The 17,346-nt window shown below is 45.2% G+C and overlaps 1 protein-coding gene across 3 annotated transcripts in view; it reads right to left on the minus strand.

The window, feature by feature from the left end:
• Atxn1 (ataxin 1) overlaps positions 1–17,346 on the minus strand; it is a 380,515-nt gene that overhangs the window by 59,363 nt on the left and 303,806 nt on the right. The gene's annotated exons all lie outside the window — the stretch shown is intronic.

Raw genomic sequence — 17,346 nt, forward strand, 5'->3', positions numbered from 1 at the left:
GTGTGTCACACACCTTCTGTTCAGTTTCCATCAGGAGAAACGAGAAGCAAAAGGGCCACGGGAAGGCGGTCAATGGGAAACGTCAACTGAACATTCCCCAGCCTGACAACTAACTCGGGTCCTGTCGGCGGTGGGTTCATACCGCTGCCACAAACTGTGCGAGCAGCTCCTTCCCGACACAGGTGTCGTTTATAGTTGCAAGGCTCACACAGACTTAGTACTGAAGGCGAGAATGCTCACCTGAAAACTCTCCCATCCTCACTGCACTACAGCAACATTTTTTTCCCCCTCTATTCATTTGCCAAAGATAGATTTCCTTGCTGCAAGGTATGCTTACAGATTAACCTGCTAGCTTTTTACAGACGAGGATGGCAAGGCTTGTTCAAGGTGTTGTAAAGTGTGTGGGCGCCTGGTGGGGGCTTCCAGGCCTTCCATTAGTGCTTGGTCTCAGTCCATACTACCTACACCTGGCACTGGAGTGCCCTGACCCACAGCCACCAGCTTGTCTCACTGTCCAAGGGCTTCTGGCAATGGTAAATCTTCCCTCTGATTCTGGTGGTCTCTTCGCTGTCTTCAGTATCTGTTGCCTGGTCTCCTTCCTGCACAGTTTGTTACCCATCATGCTCTGGAGTTTAGACTCGGAAAGCCGAGACCTCTGTCTTTAGCTTTCTGTTTAGCGTAGTTTCCACTACTTCATTCTTGCTGTATGTGTGCACACAAGAGAGAGAGGGGGGGAGGGGAGAAAGATAAGGGAGGAAAGGGGAGGGAAGAAGAGACTGAGGGAGAAGGTTGGAGAAACAAGAGGGGGAGAAGGAGGGAAAGAGAGAGATTTTCTCTTATAGACTGAGTTGCCTTTCATATGACAAGAAGTTAGAAATATAAAGACAGCATGAAACCCCTAACTGCCCATCTCTCTGAAGCAGATGTGCCCGGGTCTTCTACCCAGCTCAGAACTCAGTCAATGGTTAGACCTCTGGGACATGGCCTAGCTCCATGAGCAAGTTAACCCTCTGCCTCCTCACATGCCTGCATCATCCACAGGAACGGAGATTGTTTATTATTGAAAAGAGGGATGGTGGAGTCAAGGAACAAAAGTTCTGTCTCTGTCTCTCTCAGAAACGCGCGCGCGCACACACACATAGAACAACAATGGAGCATTGGAAAGTACCATAGATAAAAAGCTATAGTTACAGTTTGATATGAATGTCCCCAAAGACTCATGTGTTAAATGCTTGGTCCCTACTACAGGACACTACGATAGGGGGTAGAACCTTTCTGAGACAGAACCTAGATAAAGGAAGTCGGATTACTGAGGCATGCCCTTGAGGGGGAAATTGAGACTCCAGGTCTTTCCTGTCTATTAGCTCCCAACTATCTTGAGATGCTCAGGTCTCCTCCTACCATCAAGGGCTGTACTGCTCAGGCCCAAAACAAGAGGACCAGTTGGCCGTGGACTGAAATCACAAGACAACCAAACCTTTCCTTCTGCTACACTGACTGTCTAGGGTATCTTGTCAGAGTCAAAGAAAACTGACCCGCAAAGAGGGACAGGCTGTAGTTCTGACCTCTGTCCCCTAACCGCATCTGAGAGACAGCACACTGCCTCTGATCAATGGTCGGCATCTCCCTTCCAACAGAAATTGGGAGGAAAAAATTATTATACAGGTCTTTTGGAAACAAGCAAACGCTACACATCTAGATCAAAGCCATTCGTTACAGACTCCAATTTTTCTTTAGAAGGAGACGCTTCTCTGTGGCACACACCAGGCCAGGGCTCTGTGCCAGTCAGACGGAAGGAATGCTGTCCACTATTCCTGGGCAGGGCCATGCCGCACAATCACCAGGCACTTTTTAGGGAACACTTATTCCCACAGAGCACCAAGTTCCAAGGGAATTTGTATTTTCTGGGTCCAGGGCATAGTAAATGGTTTCTAAAAACCAAACAACCAACCATGCCCCCAGGGGATCCCATTCAATTAGGTTTGGGAATTGCTCTTTAAAAAGAACACGGTTCTCCATGTTAGAAGAGATCTAAGGGAAGTATGATTTGTGAGACTAGGATCCATTTTGCTACAGCCTTTCAAACTCTACCAGAACCTTCGCTGGCAAGAAGATAGAATTTTTTCAGGAAGCGAGTTAGCACTGGAAGACACTGGAAGGTTCAGGGCATTGACTGTGTTCTGGGTGACAGGCTTAGAGCAGACTTGGCAGAGCGGTCTGTGGCAGGGATGACTGAACCCCTCCCTGTTCCCAGGATTGGTGACTGCTCTGAAATGTTTTCAGTAGGAGGAAATAGATAGAGGGGAGAGTAGAAGACTCTCTATCCTGAAGGAGAACCAGACTTATTCCCAGAGGAGACCAAGAGCATGCTGGGAAGAGGCCTTGGATGGTGGTAGAAATGGTTCTAGCTAGTAATCACCAACGGCATTGTTGATTTCTTCCCAAATGACCTTCACTGTGGGGGACGTTTCAGTACGGCCAGCAGAGAAGGGGCATGAGGGGAGAGCTCTCCCTCTGAAGCAGACAAGTCCTTTCCATCCTGTGGTCCTGAGCTGGAACCCAGACGGGTAAACCAGATGAGCCTTCCTGTCCAAGCCCGAGCTTGGGAGCAGCTGTAAACCGAGTAACTGCCACTCATAGTTCATTTTTGAACTGGCCTAATTTTTCCTTCTCCTTGGAACGAAGGACCCCACATCTGCCGTGGTATTAATGATCACTTTTAGCTTACTGGTTGAGTAGGCCATTTCTCAACCCGTTCACTATCTCTAAAGTCATAAGTTAATGGTTTCCATAGTGTGGTCCTTGGACCGGCAGCCTGTGAGCTAACATGGAAACTGGCTATGAGTCCAGATTCTCAGCACTCACTCCAGGCCTGATAAAGACACTTGGGCGTGGAGCCCAGTAGTCTGCATTAACAGGTCCCCTGGTCATGCTGATGTGCTATGCTATGATGTCCCACAGTGCCCGGAGGACGTTCTGGTTTGCTTTCTCTTGCTGTGATAAGCATGACCAAAAGCAACTCAGGGAGGAACAGGGTTTGTCATCATCTCACTGGTTAAAGTTCATCAAGGAAGCCAGTGCCGGAGTGTAAGGAAGAAACCTGGAGACAGTAACTGAAGGAATGGCCGTGGAGGACTGTGGCTTACCAGCTGGCTCTTTCATGACTTGCTCAGTGTGCTTTTGTTGTACCTCAAAACCACACGCCCAGGGATGGCGCTGTCTACAGTGGGTTGGGCCCTCCCACACCAATTGCTAATCAAAAAAATCCCCCACAGTCTCGATTACAGGCCAATTTTATGGAGGCATCTTCTCAATTAAGGTCCTCTTTCCAGATGACCCTAGCCTGTGTCAAGCTGACAAAAACCTCCTTGCTCTGATGCAAGGATGTTGTTCCGTAAAGTTACCACTCACCAGAATCTTCAAAATCTTAAATATTTTCTTTATGAGCATTATGAGGAAGCTCATAACCAATATTATACTGACTTTCTTAATGAAGACTACTTCCTTAAAATAACTAAAAGATCAACTATTCTTATAATACAAAGCAACACATAACTTATAAGTAAAATGGCAGCATCATTGTGCGGGCTTTCATGTAAGAGTCTCATGCTCTACTGACTGAGCTAGCTGGGTGTCTGGGCTTTCATTTTAAATAAGACATGATGAAATTTTTTTATCTGAAGATATTTATTCCTGATCCACAATATATGACCAGAATGGGCTTAAGACACTGCTAAAAATGCACTGTTTGGATTGTTTAGGTGAGTTTAGGGCTCTATAAAACAGGCCTTAAAAACACCTTTAGCAGAGTGGGGGTGGCGCACACCTTTAATCCCAGCACTGTACTTGGGAGGCAGAGGCAGGCAGATCTGTGAGTTCAAGGCCAGAGTGGTCTACAAATCAAGTTCAAGGACAGCCAGGACTGTTACACAGAGAGACCCTGTCTCAAAAAACTTAACAACAACAACAACAATAGCCCACCTTCAACCAAGTGTCATATTTTTAATGTGGGAGTCTAACAGGGACCCATCCCTTCCCTGTAATTCAGTCTGCCCTCCTCAACTCTTAACCCATGATACTGGGGCCAAACAGAGGTTAATAAGTCTCTGTGGTCTTAGACATTTATTTCTTTGGCTTAAACCAATTCTGAAATATTGTTTTGTTTGGCTTTCGGGCCCTTTGACAATTTTGATTATAAAGATTGCCTGAAACTTGGTTTGGGTCTGGGTTCCCAAATAGGCTTCTGAAACTCCCTATTCCTGAAATGAGGCTGCCAGTCAGACACCGGCCAGCTCATAGATTATTTGCTATTATGGAAGTGGCCACAGGCCACGTACAGTTCTCTCTCCCAGCATCTGAGTCCTGAATGGTCTACTGCGGCAATCCTGTGTTCCTCATTTTCTCTTGGACCTTTCAGAAAGAAAGAAAATAAAATCTTTTCTTTTAAAAAGGATTTTACCGAGTCCTCTATGACCACTGAAGACATCGAATGAGCCTATGAAAAAGATCAGCTTTATCTACAGCTTCGCCATCTTCGCAGAGATGAAACAAAGCGCCCGAAGTTAGCCCCCCACACACCATTCTTCAGTAGTCATTTCCTCATCCAAAGAAATACAGGGGAGAATGTGAAACCTCAAGCGTGTAGCTCATCCAAGATCCACAGAATAAAAGGCCATTCAGGACGGCCTTTCCCACGCTGGCTCTCAGGGGTGGTCCTGGGGTTGCTGATTCATGTTATGATTTTGTGCATTTATGGTGCCAAAGGGAAACAGTGGTGTACTGAAGGTAGCTCGCATTGGTCTGTGAGAACTGACTGTTAAAATTCACAACCTGAGTGCCAAACACAGCTATTACCCAAAACTAAGCTGTATAAATCTCTAACTAAATAAGTTATAGTACAGCTTATCAGTTCCTGATCATTTTTACTCTACTTTGCTGTTATGTATTCAGCTGAAATTAATGTGTATAGTTGTATACACACACATACAACACATAGACAGACAGACACACACATTAGTACTGTCCCATTGAGAGAAGTCAATTCAGAGAAATCAACCGATGTCATATATATATATATATATATTATTAGCATATATTCACATTCTATTATAATATACATAATTATATATATGTTTATATATAAAATCATCAGCTGATTTCTATTTATATGCATAAAGAGAAATATTACTAACCCATAATATATATAAAACCTCCCTGCTGTCCCCAAGCCAATCACTAAGCTTTTATAAGCACACTGGAGGCATCCATCCTAAATATTTTTTAGGGAGGAATCATAGAGCTAGTCAACTTTCCGTGACTATAGATCACATATCATTAAGCCATGCTGAACCAATCATGTCTACCTAACCGATCAATTGCTGATTCACTGCCCCCCCCCATTATCTGCTACTGAAATCAGTCTGACTCAGAAATGTTGTGTGTGCTGGCAAGAACGCTGACAAAAATACTATCTCTGAGGGAGAAAAAAATAATTACTTGGCCCGTGTGCAATCCTTCACCGGGCCCACAGAATCTGATGGATTACCTCATTCAGTTCTGGTAACTGCTATTGAGTTTCCTTATTCTTCCTCAACAGATGAGGCCCGGAAGGGGAGGTGCTTTGTCCAAGGCCACATGGCCGGAGAGCTGCCGAGTCAGGTTGAAATCTGAAGGCCAAGCCTTGTGTTCTTTAGCCTCCACCATAGATTACTGTTTTAGACAATCTGCTTTTAAAGTATTTATTTGTTTGTTTATTTATCTATTGTTGTAGAAGACCATCATCTAGTCTCCTTTTTCTCCCTCCTTTGGTCAGCAACGTAGCCAATTCTGATGTAGCCACATCTACATGTACAGAGAGCAACCCAGCTATCTCTGCGCCTCCCTGGCCATGGGCAGAAATTATGTCCATACTGCTGCAACATTTTAATATATCAGACCCTAATACTCTATCCCAGTTCCTACGGATGCTGTAGGTGTTTGGGCATATAGAGAAAGTTATGCATTCTGGGTCTAAGTTTTTCCTGATCCAAAGAGAAACATGCAAGCTATTGAAAATAAGTTAGCAGTCACAGTGTAAAATTAAGACAGGCTTTTTTAAAGGTAGGTAGTTGGCCCTCTGTCCTGTGCCTTCCGCCTCTACAGACTGAACATCTCTAGATTCAATCCATCACAGATCCCTCAGGAGACCTACCCTGACCTGCAAAGAATTCCTTTTTGACGTTATTCCCTAATCAATACAATGTGACAACCATTTATATAGCCATACCCTGGAGATGGTTGGATGTGTGGAGACTGGATACAAATACCATGTCACTTACTTAAGGGATTGTGGCTTCTGTTGGTTTTAGTACACATAGGGGACCATAGGTATAACTATAGATATAACTAATACTGAAGGGCAAACGTAGGGATGCACACAGACAAATGTGCATGAGTGTGTATATGTGTGTGTGTGTGTGTATGGTACACATTCTTCATGAGGAAAAAACAGGTTTCACACACACACACACACACACGTATATACATTAAGTTTTGTTGTTTTCTAATATACATACTCTCCCTGAGGTGGGGAAACAAGTTATACACATATGAAGGGACGGGTTGCACACATATATGTCTTATGTGCTTTATTTTATATACATATTCTCCATGGGGAGAGAAAATAAGGCACATACATGTAGGAACATGTGTTTTACGCTTGTGGCTAGGTTGTACTTTTCCTCCTCTGGGATTCACCAGACCCGCCCCCCCCCAAAAAAAGCATGAAAAAAACCCCTCATTTCCCCTTTTCAGATATGTACCCATTTTATCCCTGCAGTATGACTACAACGGCTTTATGACTTAACCCCCCAAAAAATGCAAAGAATGCTTGGCCGGACGTGTGTTTTCCCAGTACAAACAGAGCACCGCTGTGACCTGCAGCACTTGCAGGTGCCTTTTCAACGTGATGCATTTCTGTTGGAGGGAGAGGCGAGAGTCTGTTAGGATGTTGGTTTTCTTTGGCTCGAGGAGACGGTCCCACTGATTGAGGGACACAGCCCTGTGGCCGGGGATCAACAGAGAGGACAAACAGAGTATGCCTTCACAAAACGGGCTTCAGTCCCAGGACCCTAGCCGGGGTTAAGCCCACGAGACGCCTTCTCAATATGCTAAGCAGAAATAACTGTAACCAGTGACAGAAAAGAAACCCATCTGTCCCCTGGTGAGGAATTTTGGGATGTGTCATGTGACTGATCTCAGAGCTGGGAAGTTTTTTTGGAGACCCTGAAAGGAAAGTAAGTCACTGTCAGTGAAGAGCTGCTGAGGAATTCGTAGAGGTCACCAGCGAATAGCTGAGACTCTTACCTCACCTTCAGATTAAAGGACAGCACTCCTCTCTGACCTCAGAATTCTGGTGGGTGTGTGGTGACATTTAAAGTGATACGGGGTTACTTGGACAACATGTTCTTGGGAAGAATGTTCCCTGATGTTCTATTGCAATTTTACATTACTGGGTCTGATTGCCAGTCTCCATGGGGACATCTTAAAAGTAATAAGGCTGTCAAATTACAACTGAGCAAATACTGTCTCTGCATTCTAAAGCTGGGGTATATTTCACACACACACACACACACACACACACACACACACACACACACACACACACCATTAGTTACCATTTCTGCCTCATCATTTGGGAAGATGAGAGGTAGAGCTGGTGATAGGGGATCACGTCAGTACCTGTTCGATGGTGTGCTTCTCACCCCGGGGGAAGTTTTGTTCTTTAAGGGAAATTTGGCCATACTTCAGATTTGATGATCACGACAGCCAGATGCTACCGTTATCTAGCTAAAGGGTAAACATGCCCCTTTCTCTCCATCTCTCCTTGCCTTCGACAAAGAAGCATTGCTTCCAAATGTCAACGGTACTGCTGTGAGATTTTCTGCTCTAAAGGGAGGCAGAAATCACCCAGTCCAGCAGAACATTCCAGTGATATGCAGACTGGGGGCAGGACTCCTTGATGACAGAATGGTCCCGGTCTCCTTTGCCACAGCCTGCACACCTGCCTCGTAACTGCCCACCGCTCACTTTGCCAGGGATTTGGTGAGTGATGACTGATCTCAGGCCCTGTGCAGATAGTGACTTCTTAAGGATACCAACTGACCACAAACAGGTTCAACTGTCCTTCTCTCTGTCCCCCTGTCCTCCTTGGGTCTCCTTCCTGCTGTCTTCTCACTAGACAGAGCTAGTACAAAGTATTTGTCTTCTTTTTCCCACCTCTCTTAGGAACATTCTCCCCAAGCCAGGCTTTAACCTGGCAGAAAGCACCTGGCCTGTTAGGGTGTGGGAGGCTCCAGGCCACCTCCTCTATCTGCATTCACGAGGCCTTTCTTTCCTGGCATAGATGGCCATGCCTGAACCACAGTTACTTGCTCTTGGTTTTTAAAATGTCATTTCCATGCTATTGTCTGGCTTCATAGGCATTGTGGATAGGTACCCTCCCTCTCAGTGTCTGGCTTCATAGGCATTCTGGGTAGGTATCCTCCCTCTCCCTTCCCCTCTCAGCTGTGGAATTCCTCATGAATGCGTGCTGCAGGGTTGTGAGGGTCAGAGCTTGGACCTGCGCTTACGCATGCCTTTTGCCAAGACCCCAAGGAGGACTTGGAAAGGTGTCACTGGGCTTCTCTGTTCTCTCCCCAATGTGGCCACATTGAATACATCTGCTTTTCACTATTGATTGTGCCTTTAATTGGCCTAATGAGTGTGGATGGCTGAGCCCAGCTGGTTAGGGCTGCCAGGGCCCAGGCTCTGACTCCGGCCATTGTGGTAGCGCATGCAGATGGACATTTCACACAAGGGCTCCTGGGCCATTTGACCCTTTCCTTAAGGTCCCTTTTCTTCTCCTTTTAGAACACGCATTCATTCGTCTGACATTAGTGGAGTGTCTCTTTGTCTCTCTTATACCTGATTCTGGGCTAAAGATTTTTAAAAAGAATGTATTTCCTTGTTCTCAGAGAGCTTAGCATCTAGAAAAGTGCAAGTTTTTATGTTGGCACTATAAATAGCTCTGTGGGGACCAGCATGCAGTCCCATAGGGCAGAGAAAGTTCCAGGAAAGTCATGGGTTAGGTTTTCTTTCTTTTTTTTTTCTGGATGAGTAACTCTATTCTAGAAATCTAACTTTCAAACTAGACTCTAACGTTGAAAGAGTCTTCCCACCCCAGGTGTGATTAAACAGTGGTGTGGGATCGAGAAAGCCACTGTATCTAGAAGGAAAGCTGCTGCCTGAAGCTCTAAGTCACACAGGACTTAGCTCCTCCCTCTTCTGTCTGCAGCCTGATCTCAGGAAGCCTAAAACTTGGGTACCACAGGACATGAAAAATAATCAAGAAATGCATCGGTCGCCGCGCAGGAAGCTTACTTCATTAACAGTGAACTTTTGTGCGCGGGCGCCGATTCTCCTTTTATTAGCCGTGTGCAACATGTCGTTCTTTGGAAGGCTATTCTCTTCCTCCCAGCTGGTGAGGATGCTGGCTGAACTCTGTTCAGCACTTAACACTTTACATACCAGCATTAATCATCAGCTAGACCGCTTCCAGGATGCAACATCGGCATTTCCCAAAGCCCTCGGGAGAAGAAAGAGAATCTCTGGGAGCTTGGGGAGGGGTGCCCTCTGAACGCTTTAGTGACCATTCCATTTCCTTCTCATCCAGCCCTCGATGGAGCTTTATGACCCATAGACAAGTGTACAGCAGTGGTATGGTTTTATGCTTTGCTTCCCTAAGACATTTGACAAACATGAGAGATGACTGGCTTATAGTAATTTTCTGGTTAACGACACACACACAGTCTACAGGGCAGGAACAACAGAAGGGCCAAGGCAGAGAGTGCATCAAATACCACTTACGAGGTCCTCCCCATGGCTCAGAATCAGACCTATGCACACCAAGGTTTGACGGGAACAATTCGGGCAGCTGTCTCCCCTTCCAAGGAAGAATCGCAGTTTCCACTGGCAATCTGCAGTGTCAGGGAAAGGCTGATGTCCCCGCCCACTCGTGCTGCCCTGAGGCATGATGGGAAGACGAGGGCAATTTGGGGAGCACAGGAAAGAAAGGAAGCCCCAGAGTCTGGCTGAAGTTTCTTGCTAGCTGAGAGTTAAGAATCACAGCACAGCTAACATTTATTGTGAAGCCTGCCTACATGCCAGACAACACTCCTTTTATGTGGAGATATTCCTTCGATGCTTGTGACCTATGTTTTTTTCCAAGCAGCCTGTATGCCTGTCTACTACAACATCTCTCTCCATTAGCACCATGTTGAACCTATGTTAAAAATTGCTTCTGAAGCCACTCTAGCTCTCTTCATACCGACCTGTCCTGAAATTGGCTTCTAAAGCATAGTCAAGTCTCCAGGCTTCATGCAAGTGCAGGTCTCAGAAAAAACCACAGGGGGCAGTGTGGAGCTGCATCTATCTCAGTCCCTGTTCCTGAGCTTCCCCCAGCACTGACATCATCGAGAACAGTGGATAAGGCTTCAGGAGTCCTAAACTGAATGAAATCAGGTGCTGGAGTCACTTTTGTGGCCTATGAGACATTAGTTTTCCTCTGTAGAAGTGTCATAAGCCTCAATAATACTGGCTGGTCATCCAGTTGTGGGAGATGGTGTTAGCCCAGTCTGAGTCCAAATGTGTATATTTAGAATTGAAAAAAAAAAAAAACAAACCAAAGTCAACTCTTAAATAATGCTTTGGAGTTTGAACATCTATGGATAATACACGTGCATCCCCTGGCATCAAAGGGACATAATTTGTTCAACTCTCCCAATTATATTCATCTCTAGATTACTTACAACACTTAATACAGTGAAAACGCTATGAAAATTGTTGTTATATCAATTACAGAATAACAAGAAAAACAGTCTACACACGCTCAGTGCGAAGTTCTAACAGTAGCCGGCTGAATTTCTAATGTGGGGTCCACAAATATGGAACATGAGGACGTGGAGGGTCCACTAGGTACACATCTATCCGTGTACATGTGTGCATATGTACACGTGTGCCTATATCTGAACATATGTATTATATATGCATATATACACGTGGGCATACACAGGCACACATATAGACCACAAAAGACCGAGACACTAGCATGAACCAGCTTCTGTTGGAGTTCAGCTTTAGCAGAGTAACTTAGACTGTGAGTATGCACAGTCGCCTTAACACCAGAAACAGGAGCCCTGTGATGCTGCCTCATATGACAGCTGGCCAGAGGTGCCCATCAGAAACATCAGGCTCTTGCAGTTCTGAGCAGAGTTGTCAATCTCTTCAAGGTAAACACCTATCTATCTATGTATCTATGTATCTATCTATGTATCTATCTATCTTTTTTTCCAACCTAGCCCAGGCTGGCCTCAAACTCAAGAGATCCACCTGCCTCAGGCTCTCTGGTACTACGATTAAAGGGATGCCCCACCACACCCAGCTGTTTGTTTATATTTTTGAGTCTCAAGTAGTCTAGACTGGCCTTGAACACTTGATTTTTTGCCTCCATCTCCAAAGTGTTAGGATTACAGGTCTGTGCCACCGCTAAGCAACTTTCATACCACAGTCATTGCAATGTCCCTCCTCGGTGTATGACTTTTTCCCATTTCCTAAATCCTTGTTCTAAGACAAGGACCAACCACAGGAAGTGGAGGGTTCTTTAGGTCATAGAGACACATGTGAAATTTCTGGATTTTACTCACAGTTTTAGAAGCAAAGATAACAAGAGAAAACATTTTTCCCTGACATTCTTATAAGGAAATTCTTGTGATGTTTCTTAACCTTAAATATGACAACATAGAGACACTGGGGGGAGCCCTAAACACCTAGCAATGGAAACAGTACTGAAAATATATATTCAGAAATCAAATACAGAAACTACTGCTTGGGGGAATGGCAGGGAGCTGTATCTTTTATTGGCCAGTTTGGATTCTAAGCAGTAGAGCCAAGGGGATCAAGGTAAGTATTGCATACAGGGTAGTGGTGGCGGAGAGAAAAAAAAAAAAAACAACGACAAAAAAAAAATCCTTAACTCGGAGCTCCTTCAGCCCCAAAGGAAGCTGATTCTTCTTGGCTCTCACACATGACCTTTCTAGAATAGGACCTGGAACACTTTTCTTGGGGAGTCATCAGAGTTTTCTTAAGCAGAAGGATTCGTGAGACAGAGTAAAGAAACAACAGACACAGAATCAGACCAAATGAACCTTGTTCAAACTGGGCACCTCACACTAAAAAGTGCTTGGCCCCCAAGAAATGATCAGTATCAAAGGTACCTAGCCGTGTCTGTCATAGAGTCCCTACTTAAGCGTAAGCAGCCTGCAGGAGGAGACCTTGTGACATGCTTGGTCAGGGGACGTTTTGACACTCTTGGGGACACGCTCATGCTCACTCTTCTGCTTCTCTTTCAAGCCTAAGCAAGCCCAGCCTTCTTTAGCCTTAGCAAATGGCCTGCTCTTTTCAAGCTGGGTCCCAGCCCAGCTCTCACATGGACAGGCAGTTTCCGCATCGCCTCCTTGCCAGGCCACTCTCCCCTCGTTCTTGGCTCACCTCTCTATGCAGGAGGCTGACTGTGCGCAGGTATCACGGTCTGAGTGCTATCTTTCTGCTTCCTGCTGCACTCGGATCCAAGGAGGTGAGAGGTGTTAGTTTCACAGCGCCACTACCATGGGGTCCCCTGCCACCATGCACCTTCTGCTGCGATGGACTTAACTCCCTGACACTGTGAGCCATCATAAACTTTTCCTTCCATAAGTCATTTCTTGTCAGGTCATGGCAATAAGAAAAGTTAACGAACAACATGAGAAAACATTTAATTTTCTAGCCCAGTAACTCCCTTGAATCGGTTCACTGTGCTACCATGCACCTGATGAGAGCCGTGATCTATGTTACAATGTCAAACTTCCTCCAGGAGTTGTAACAGAGGCAGACTGGTAAAGCAGGAAGCATTTACCTTGAGACAAAGCCTTTTTCATTACATACCCTGGATTTTTCAGGCTAACCAGTCCATGAATTTACAGTCTCCCCATCTTTGTCCTTCATTTCTCCATGGGACCGCTGGGATTATAGACACCTAAGTATACTATAACTGTACTTGCAGACTAGACAGTCCATGTATTTACAAAGTCTCCTGTCTCTGTCCTTCATTTCTCCACGGGACTGCCAGGATTAAAGATGCTTACATACGCTATACCTGTCCTTGGCTTCCACATGGGTTCTGGGGATCTGAATTCAGGCTGTCAGGCTTGTATGGCAAATGTTTTATCCCCTGAGCCATCTCCTCAGGCCTGATTGTCTACTCCTCTTGTGGACAGCTTGTCGTCTACTTAATGCTTGGGTCTTGGCTGGTCATCATGAATGCCACGTGAAAAGTACAGCTAAAGTCCATTATGGAGCTCACGGAATCAGTGCGCAAATAAAGACATTCTATACAATGAGAAATAAGGCAGGTCAGAACAGAGCGAGGGTTGGAATTAGGGGGTGTGCTTGACGAGAGCAGCATCTCCTCTGTCCTGCTTCATCAGATGACTGTGTCACCTGTTCCCTAGGATCAGCTTCTCTTGCTCTGTGCTCACTGCAGAGGGAAGACTATTATTGCATTTGGGGTCTGCTTTCTCTTGCTTCCACTGCGAAGTCACTGGTGTTCACAGTGGGTCCCCACAGCCCTTGCAGCCTCCCTTTTCTCCCTAACTCTTTTCATTAAACTACCAGAGAACTAAAAGTGGGGCTATTTGAAAGAACAAGTAGCTAAATAGACTTCCCTGAATTCCTTTGCTTCCTAAATTAATGCTGCCAAGAACCCAAGTTATAGATCATTCAAGACACCAAAGGAAGCCTCTGATACCATCTGTTGTGATTTACCCCGTTGTCTAGTCAGGGTCGTGTAAGGTAATGGGAAACTTATGAACTCTGACCTAACATATACCTTATATCCTTATAGCTTTAAAACAAACTCTCTCCCTCCCTCTTTCCCATGTGTGTGTGTGTGTGTGTGTGTGTGTGTGAGAGAGAGAGAGAGAGAGAGAGAGAGAGAGAGAGAGAGAGGGGCTCATGTGCACATACATGCCTTTGTGAGTTTCTGCATGCAGGAGCTCACAGTGTCCAGAAGAGGGCCTGGAACTGGAGTTATAGTTTTGAGTCGCAGTGTGAATGCTATGATCCTAAAGGAGGGTCCTTCGCAAGAGCAGCAAGCACTTTGAGCCATCCACAGCTCTTGGAGGTATCACTAGGTTACCACTTCCACAATATCACCAGCGTGGAATCGGATGGGATGTTCATAGCAGAAGGGAGAGAGACCACTTATGAGGAGCCCACATTGCTGGAGTCTTGCCTTTATTGTAGTAGAATGTTATGCTTATCCTAAAGTCTTGCCTTCAAGTCCATGCAATTGGCCTATTATTTGAAATTTTTAAGAATCCAGGTGTGGTGGGGCTAGTAATTTCAACATTCAGGAAGCCAAGGCTGAAGGATTATGAGTTCCAGACCAGCTTGGGCTATATAGCAATACCCTGTCTCAAAACTGAGCAAAACAATGATGAAAAAAAAATCAAGCATTCTTTTGTACAGCTATGCTTTCATGATTAAAGTGACAGGGGCAGTGTGAATGCAGTGGGCAGCTGTTGTATAAAGCAAGGCCCTGGAGACATGTGATGGCGGTGGGGACATGGGTTGGTGGTGGCTCTTTTTACAGTAGCCCGTGGAGTTTATGAGCGATGGCTTTCTCAGAATAGGTCTCTCCTAGAAACACTATGGCTTGCACCCCTCAACATCACTAGGCAGTATATAGTAGTTTCATGGGGTCACTGTCTTACATGTCGGTCATTGTTTCCCGAAATGTCATCATTTCAGTACTTGAGAATTCTATAAAAATTTAGGACAGGGCTTTTTCTGTTGCTAGATTTTGCTGGACTTGAAGCCGATCTGGAGAACTGAGCTGCAAAGTTCCAGAATCCAGGCAGGCCATGACTCATCTGTGTTAATCTGTGTGGCCCGAGAAGTAAGTATATTCTACTGATGTGTAGACTCATGGGATAAACCTCACAGGGGTGGGGGAAAGAAACTGTCGCACGGAAACCTGCAGAGCTGAAGCTTCCACACATAGTACCTGAGGTCTCTAAATTCTCCAACCCTCTCAGAAGCATACAGACAGGGGACAGGGTGGTGCTGATGAAAAAGAACTTAGCTTTGAGAATGTCTACCAGCCCAGCCACTGGGTGGCAGGCTTGAGAGCGAGAGCGGGGGCAGAAGGAATATGTCTGCCACATTTGGGGTCTCATAATTTTTACTACCCGGGGATAAACAGGGTTAATTTTCTTTCTGTACCTAGCATCAGAAAAGAAAGACTGGCCAGTCATCAACCCCCATGGTGTCATAGAGCAGAAACAGGAGCTAATGTGACCTTTAAGAAGAGCATCAGGGACTTAAAGGAAGAACTGACAAGAGTGACTTCCTAATTAACTGTACTTTGGACAATGGCTTCCCTAAAGCCTGTGTCTTCTTCCAATTACTCCACCTCTGAATCCAATTCACATAGTGTTAAATAGGATACTGCCTTAAAAACACTGTCCTGCAACAGTGGGCGATCCCAGAAGAGGATGAAGATGAGGGCTACCATGATGATGGAAATACAACAATTAATAAAGTCAGCCTGATTCAGGTAGACACTAAGTTTATAAGGTGTATTTTGTTATCTACTTTCCATAATTATTCTCTGGTTTCAATGAAAAGGAAGTCAAAGACAGCGTGGCTAGAAACCTTGTCTCAATTCTCAAGCCAGTAGGCAGCTAAAGTAGAACATGAACCCAGCTGGGGCAAATTCTAACGCCCACTCTCTACCTTGGCACTCAGAATGGCACATTAATAGCTGCTTAATAAAAGCTGGTAGCCATGGTTTGAGAGATGGCTCAGTAGGCAAAGTACTTGCTGTTTAAGCATGCATACCTGAGTTCAATTCCCCAGCATCTGTGTAAAAAGCCAGTGCAGGCCTATAAGCCCGGCAATTGGGAGGAGCAGGGTAGAACGCTCCTGGATAGCTCGCTGACCAGTTGGTCTAGCTGAAGTGCTGAGCTCGACTCTGGGAGACCTTGTCTCAACCAATAAAAGTGCAGAGTGATGGAAGAAGACATCTGATGTTGACATCTGGCCTCTATGTTCAAATGCACAGGCAAGTACACACATACACACAGACAGACACATACACACACACACAGCCGAATACATAAAATGGCCACAACAGATACACATATGATTTAGTCAACTAGGTGGGCTCACAATGAGCCTGATTCTTCAACGGATTAAACATCCCTCAGCCATTTCATAGAACGGAAAATGTCATTATAATCCAATGGGATCAATATTTGCTGCTAAGGAATAAATGACTCGCACTTGCTTTGACATTTCTCCAAGTCGAGCACAGCTCTGCTCTTGTGCTTAGAGATCTGTGCGGGAAGGCGCCCTGTTAACAGAAGGGTGCGTTTGTCCCGTCTGGAGAAAGCACAGCAACAATAAAAGGAGCGTTTTTGTTTGTTTGTTTTAAAGCAAAGTTATTATTAGTATAGGCATCTGTTTTTTCAGTCTTAATAGAAATTTGGATGGTGGTTTATAAGTTAACAGTGAGAGTTATAGAAAGTCAAGTAATTTAAAAAGTTGGTGCATCTACTTCTACGATGATCTTAAAAATGTAAAGGCTCTCAAGTGTGTCGAGTTTAGCCTCCTTTCTGCTCCTTCCCTTCGCATATGCTGTTGCTCTGTTATTATTTTTTTAAATACAAGTATGAAGTTTTGCCAAAGTTTCCTGAAATTCTGCTCCCCCTGCTGGCCACTCCTGGAAGCTGCCTGAGCTGACAAGATGCTGGATGTTCAAGTTTAAAGGAAGGGACAGCTTTATGCTGGTTGTAAAGCTTGCTGTTAGCACATAAACACAAACGCTTCAAGGCTGGGATGGGACTCACTAATGGCGCTTGGTCTCCAAATATGGGAATCACCGCTAAAAGCATATGATGAATCATGGGTGTGGGTGGCTCAGAGGACCCAGGGCCAGCCTTTGCCCTAGTATCTTACTTTCTGTGACCCTGGGCAAGTCGTAACCGTCACTGGCCCGGCGTTGCCCTTATGGTTACCTCCAAACTTGAAATACTCTGACTCTGCCGTGAACTTAATTGACATCTCTTCCCTGAAGGGATTTATAATCTACTTGGTGATAACAGACAAGCCACCATAAGCCAATTAGAGAAGCCACACGCTGAAAGCCTTCATGGAAGAGGAACCTGACTTGACCTGAGAGGTGGGCAGGAGGGAAGGAACATTCTTCCCGATGCCTGCAATGGGAGATCT

This window comes from Microtus ochrogaster, chromosome 16 (genome assembly GCF_000317375.1).
Source record: "Microtus ochrogaster isolate Prairie Vole_2 chromosome 16, MicOch1.0, whole genome shotgun sequence".
Classification (NCBI taxonomy): domain Eukaryota; kingdom Metazoa; phylum Chordata; class Mammalia; order Rodentia; family Cricetidae; genus Microtus; species Microtus ochrogaster.